Genomic DNA, 7280 nt, shown 5'->3' on the forward strand with positions numbered 1-7280 from the left:
CCCCCAGTTTTCACCCTCAGTGCCCACCCTAGAGTGCCCAGCCCTCAGCAGACGTCAGTGACAGAGTACAGCCTCGCTGAGCCATCATTTGGGGAGGCGGTCGGGGGGGGGAGGGGCGGGGTGCAGGGAAGGCTGAGATGGCATGAGGCCCTTCTAGGCCCAGAGCTCTGAGAGAGGGGACATCTTGCAAACACATTGGGCCCTGCTCCTTGCTCAGCATCTCTGCCGGAGGGTGGGAAGGAGGTGTTCTTTGTTCTTTTTAAGTGCCTGGAGCCTTTGATACAAACTTCAGAGGCAATGCCCCCTCTACTCCCAGAGCCCTGGGAATTTCTCGAGTGTGGAGCTGGGGCTGGAGCCTGAGCGGGGGATTCACTTGGCCTCTGCCTGGGTGTCCTCGCCGTCTTTCTGCTGGACTCAGGCCTCTCTCATCCTGCCACTCAGCATCATGGTGAAGGGGACAGCAGTCCAGGGGTGGGGCCGGGCCCCCTCCTAGCTGGGACACAGGACATTCCTCCCTTCATCTGGAGGGCAGAACACCCCACATCTGGAAATCTGACAACATCCGGGGCTGGGGGAGGCAAGTTTTTCACTTTTCTTCCAGATGTTTGGCAACAGTATTGAGAAAGAAAGGGGTGTGGGCGGAGTCTACAGAGACGGCCAGAAATGCCACTAGAGGAGAAGACAGCCGGAAGTGGCCACACAGAGATAGGCCTCTGGGAGGCCCCGCTGCCCAGGCCTGCGGACCTTCGGACGACTGATTCTGGAGATCCCACAGGGGCTCTGACACGCCAAAAGGCACAGCCAATGAGACACTATCCAACTCCCTCTCATTCATCATGGGGAGACTGAGGCCCAGGGCAGCCGGCCAGAGAGCTGCACTGTGCCACCTTGCTCTGTCAGAGGGCTGGGGAAAGCACTGTCTTGGTGACTTTCCTTCATACACAGAGCAGATGTGGTCCTGCAGTGGGCAGGGGATACCGTGCACAGATCCATCTTCCACTCCCTCCCCAGGGCTCAGAGGGAGGCTGGGGCTGAGCCTTGGACTGCGTGAGCTCTGGCTCTTGGGAGCAGCAGTGCCCAGGGCTCACCCACAGGACCACTCTCCACCTATAACTGATGCCTAGTCCCCAGCAGGGGCTCTGCAGGGCCCGCCTGAGCAGTCCCAGGCCCAGCCTCCTTGATGGCCAGCAGGACTGTCTGTTGAGGCCGAGAGCATGGCAGGGGGTGGGCAGGTAGACGGATAGGTGAACAGGGGGTATGAGAGGGAGGGGTGGGCTGTGGGCAGCAAAGACAGGCCACACCCAGCCTTGGCTCTCGTCTCTGCCCCAGGTCCCAGCCTGAGCTCTATGGCCCTCAGGAATGACAGCCCAGCGGGCAAGATCCGGGCAGGGCCTGGGGGTCGTGGAGAGCCCAGGGTGGGAGCAGAGTCCTAGATCCCTCCCCTTCGGCTCGGCCAGCTCCAGTGTCAAAGTGGTGGCACATCTGATGCAGACGCACAGGTGCCACGTTCCAGAGCCCTCTCCGGGGTAAGCCACCTTACCTTCCTAGCCAAGGGAATGCTGGGGAAGATGTGGGTTCTGACTTCTGAGAGGCCCGTGAGTAGAGGCGGGAGACCCCTGGCCACACTGGCCTCCTTCCAGGTTCTTTCCAGCCTCCCCCGACTTTGCACAGACCGTTTCCTCTCCCCTGGCACCCTTGTCTGAAACCCTGGCCCTGGCTTGTTCCTCGTCACCCTCCGAGCTCAGTGAGTTGTTACCTCCTCCAAGAAGCCTCCTCAGACTACCCTAGACCCGCTTCCTGTGCCGTATCTCTCACCCTGATTCCCCATCCCTGCACACTGTAAAATGAGCTTGTTTCTTTGTTATCCTGTTTCTTCTGTGTAACCCCACCCCATGAATGCCAGCTGGCATAGGAGAAATTTTTGTTCTGCCACAGCTATATATCCACAGAGTCTAGAACAGACTCTGGTATATAGTAGGCACTGAATAAATGTTGGATGAGCAAAAGTCCCAGACATCTCAATTTACCCACCTCTCACAGGAGCACTAGGACACCTTGCCAAACACCATCCATGGAGTGGGGTGAGGGGAGAGGGGGGCGCAGATTTGCTGACTAAATGACAAGAGTTCCGGTGACCGCAGGCAGCACTCCAGGACAGCAATGCAGCCAGTAGCTGCCCCTAAGCCCACCTGCTGCCACCGCAGCTCAGGCCTGCCCTTCACGCCACTCCCATCCACTGGCTGAGCGTCCGCTCAACAGCCTGAAGCGGTGGGTGACCCTGTGGGATGGGCAGTGATGCAACCATGATGACTAGCCAGCAGGGGGCGTAGAAGAGATAGGAACCAGCCTTTGGATACGGAACCCAAACCTCAGAACCCAGGATGGCAACCCAGACCCCCAATGCTACACCTGGAACCTGGAACCACAAACCCAGACCCCAGACTCAAGCTTCAGGATCTGAACCTCAGCTTTAGAACCTGGAGCCCAGAGCCCAGGACCAGACTCCACTCTGGGGACCCAAAATTCAGGATGTCAAACCCAGACCTTAAACTCAGACACCAGACCCCAGGACTCCAAATCCGGACCCCAGACCCAAGGACCCAGGACGGGGCTGCGGGTTTTCCAGACGGCCCGGCCTGCTGCCCTGCAGACAAGGGCAGGGCAGCCGTGGGGTGGGGGGAGCAAAGCCTTGGCAAAAGGCGGGGGTGAGCGCTTGGCAGACCTTCCTGGGAATGTTCGGAGGGGCATGAGGAATGTCCCTCATCCCGTCAGAGCCAATTTGGGGAGCTCAGAATATGGTGGCCACGTGGAGGGGGTGAGGGAAGGGAGGGACGGGTGAGGTCTGGCTGTCCCTTGGGCCCAGGAGCCAGAGTCAAGGAAGGAGGGTCTGGCTCCACACGTGCCCTCGTCCCCCTGGCCGCAGGCTCTGCAGGCCGCCCTGGCCCGCCCCGGACCGCCCTTCCTGGCCCCTGGCCGCCGGGCTGGGACTCAGGCCCACACTTCCCGGAGGAGTCGAGAACGCGGCCTGGGCCAGACCCAGAGCCTTAGAAGTAGGTCAAATGTTGCTGTGCAGCAGGTCCTGGGGACCCCACCAGGGCGTGGGCAGGCCCACCGGCGGCGGCTCACCCACCGGGCACACGCGTGTATCTACATCGACATAGACTCGCCACCACACACCGGGTGCCCACAAACAGGGCCCCAGCCCCTGCCCAACTGTGCGGATGGGGCTACCAAGGCCCCAAGTGGGACAGGAGCCGCCCAGCAACTCTGGCTAGAGGTGGCACGAGGCAGACACGAGGGCTCAGAGGGGAGGAGCTTCTGCTCCATCCCGCACCCCCGGAGCCTTGGGTGAAAGGCTGACTCTAAGGAGGACTTCCCAGAAGGGCCGCTCTGCCACCAACAGGATGTGGCCCGCTTCCTGGAGGCACAGCCCCAGGACTCGAAAGATGGAGAGAAGTGGCCACAGGAGAGACAGGAGACTCGTGGTCTCGTGACCCGGGCTGGCCTCAGTTTCCTCATCTGTACAATGGCTGCCAGTGGGGCACGGTGATGCTGGGTTCGGAGGACAGTCACTGCCCTGAGTCCCAGCCCGTCCTCGCCACCCCCAACGCCACACACAGACAACTCTGTCCTCAGCAAGCCAAACACAACCCTCGGGCCCCTCCCTCTGCCCACTGTGCTGACGGGGACCAGATGCTCCAACCTTGTGGTTCTGGGGGTGGGGGTGGCAGGGCCCAGCGGGCTGGCAGGCGAGCCCTGGGTTTGGCCCAGGGACCTATAATCAGCTCCTGCCCCTCTGATCCCGGCCCAGGACTGACGCTTGGGGCTGTGGTGTCCTGGCCGGCTGTGGCCACGGCCGCTATATTTGGGAGCCCAACTGAGCAGAATGGAGGGGTAAGCAGTCAGGATCCTCCAGAGACCAGTGCCTTATGGGAGACAGGCTGAGGGACAATGTTGGCCAGGCTCACTCCCTTATGGAAGGAGGACACAGCCTAGACTCCAGGGGCCAGTCTGAATGGCGTGCTCTGCTCTCAGCGGCCCGGCCTGCGGGGAATCAGCCTTGTTCTCAGTGGCTGGTTTAAGGGGGCAGATTGGAAATGTGTCTGGGGACACTGAATCTCTTATTTAGTCCAAAGAGTCAGACTGCATGTTGGGGCCAGGCACCCCGAATGCATGGGAAAGGGTGGGGGGCTGGGAATGTAAAAAAGGGCTCTCAAGTTTGGGGTCTGGATGGGGGGGAAAGGAGGAGGGGGTGCCAGCATGCTGGGCAAAGAAACGGAGGAAACAAAGGCTCAAGGCTGGGGTCCGCGGGAACGAAGTGAGGTGCAGCCCCGGCCTGGCCCCCCAGCTCTCCCGCTGGTCCAGCTTCCGGATGGCTCCCGGCCCTCCCCCAAGCATGGCCTGTGGCCTCCCTGAACTGCCCTGGACATTCCCCGCCACCGGGCCAAACCCTGCACTCTCCCACCAGCAGTTTCCCGAAGAGCAAATATTTATTGTCCTTGGAAGAAAAAAAAAGAGTCCCCTTTTAGGATCGGGGTCTGGGAACTGCTACTGAGGCTTGCAGGGGCTCAGCGGTGGCCCGAGATGACCAGAAACCCCACCTGGATGGGCTGAGGGTGGAGGAAGGAGGGACGGGAGCTGGCCTCCGAGGAGAGGGGCCGTGGCCGCACCAGGCTGCTGGGCAGGGGCTCTGTCCACGCTTTCATTTCCCCCAGGCTTCCCCAGAATAGGTCTGGAGGCGTCCAGACGCTGTCACCATGGCCTGAGGCGTGAACGTGTGTGTGATCATGTAGACGTGTGCCGTCTGTGCGTGCTCACATGTATCACTGTGGGCACGAGGATAGGAACATGCGTGATCATGTGAGCGTCTGTCATTTGGTGTGCTCATGTGTGTCACACGAGGCTGTGACCACAAGTGCCTGTGAGCACACCTAGTGCCCCTGGCTGTGTGTGTGCATGTCCATCTGTGAGGCTGTTCATCGCTGGCCTGGGGTGGGGTGGGGGCATGTGGACACAACCTCTGTTGAATGGCCAATTCAGTCAAAAATGCAAGTAAATTTAGCAGGGGAGGAAAAAAAAAAACCCCGTCAGTCAGACGAGGAGTCTGAATCGGGTGGTTGTTCGAGTGGATGGACCGACTGTCTCAGGCCGAGAGGAGGAACCAGCTGCCTTGGGCCATCGTGGAGAAACGGGAGACGAGGACCCGACTGCGGGAGAGGCGAGGGACACGGGCACCGGAGCAGACGGGGCAGATTCAGAACCGGGGGACGGAGAGTTGTTGAGGCCGTTCAGAGATCAAGGGAGTGGCTGCCTGGAGCCTAAGACAACTTAGAGGGGACACACCCTCAGCCCTCCCACCCCAAACCTCAGCTCCTCACCGGTCTGAGGCAGATTCGTTCTCACCTCTCACTCACCCTCAAGCGGCCCAAAATGGACAAGGAGTGGGCGGCCTGACCGAGATGCAGGAAGAGAGGGTGGGCGTGGGCCGCCGTGACAGAGGGTACGGTCACAGGAATGAAGGTGCAGGGGACGGGACGGCAGTGGTGGAGGCCAAGGCAGGAGGGTAACAAGGAGGTGACGGTGGCAATAACAGCAAAAGAGAGGGTGGCGGCTGGGAGCGCCTCCCTCCCGGTCCCCTTCTAGACCCTACCTAGCTGTGGTGGCCCCATCAGACCTGGGGCTGGCCCCGCCCCGCCCCACACTAACACCCTCTGTGGCCCAGGGTGTGGAGCTGCATTAAAAATGGCCCAAGGCTCCAGTCAGGAATAGTTAGGGTCAATTCCAGTACCTGCCTATGTGAGTATTTATATATCTACCTGCCCACTGGCATAGTTACATCTAAAACACAACACACACACACACACACACACTCACTCACTCTCTCTCTCTCTCTCTCTCTCGAGCCCCAGCCCACAGGGGCTTGGACCAAGAATAAGCACACTCCTATGCACACACATTTAAACACGAATCCTCATGCTACACAGATGCCTTTGCACAAATGGTCATATGCCTATGTGCACATACCACACACGTTTGAACACATACCTTTGCACACACACCCCTAACACATCACACTTTTGAGCACATGGTATAGAAAGAGCTCTGTGTGGGAGTTAGGAGCCTTGGGAGGAGGAAGGAGAGAAGCTGAAGGCCAGAGAAATCCAGGAGCCATCGCAGGCCTGCGTGGTGAGCTCTGAGTGGCTGAGTGAGTGCACGTGCGTGTCTGTGTGTGAACATGTACGTCCAGGTGTTTGAGATTTTTCCACTGCCTCTTCCTTCACTCCCTGGAGGACCGTCCCCACCGCCACCCTGTTCACAGAGGGGAAGCAGAGGCCGGAGCAGAGCAGCTGGGCCTGGGGAGGTCGGTGTCCCCAAGTTTGGGGCTTGCAAGCCTTAGCATCTGTGTTGTTCTTGGCATACCCAGGCCAGATAAGGACAGGGTCAGGGCTTGGCTCTCGTGGGAAAGGACTCTCTGGAAGGCTCCCGACCCAATCCTTTCCCAGATCTTGGACCCCAGAGCAGGCAGAGGGAGGGCACGAGAAAAGGAGGGATGACTAAGGGACAGGCGAGTCTCCATCAGGTTGGCCTTGACAGCAGGAGATCACGGCCGATTCAGAGACTCGCAAGTGCCCAGGAACGTGAAGTGACTCCTCAAACCAGCTCAGGGCCCCCCAACTGCAGAGCCTAGAGCAGATGGAGAGAGGTGACCCCAGGTACCCAGCGCTCTGCAGCATCCAGACTCAAGACCCTCTGCGTCAGGGAGCCTTCTGAGGTGCTAGGTCAGGACTAATGGTCGGGACTCTATGTCTGAGTAGCTTGCAGCTCAGTTGGATGGAGAGACTATTTTGGGGGATGGCTGGAATGTTAGGGAACGCCAATGCATGGTGCCCCATCCAAAGCAGATCAGGGGCGCTGGCCCTGGGATCAGTTATCCAGGACAGCAAGGGGCCCAGTTCTGGTCCTGGTCCCGGTCCCATCATTGACTCCTGGGGCCTCTTCCCCTCTGGAGACCTCAGCATTCACACCTGTGCAATAAGGTGAGGTCTGGGGTCAGCTCAGCAGGCACACAGTCTCCTCGACACTGTCACTTTGGGGTATCCTTGGACCTGAGTCTCCTCCTGCCCCACCTGCACCACCCTTTGCTCCCGGGCTGAATGCCCTGCAAAGAGCTGAGCTTAGGGCTCAGAGCCCAGTCAACAGGGGAACAATGGGCAGGATTCTGCAGGAACACAGGGCTCATCCGAGGCCGCAGGTAGATCCCTGAAGACCTCAGAGAGGCG

This window comes from Pteropus vampyrus, unplaced genomic scaffold (assembly GCF_000151845.1).
Source record: "Pteropus vampyrus isolate Shadow unplaced genomic scaffold, Pvam_2.0 Scaffold271, whole genome shotgun sequence".
NCBI lineage: Eukaryota > Metazoa > Chordata > Mammalia > Chiroptera > Pteropodidae > Pteropus > Pteropus vampyrus.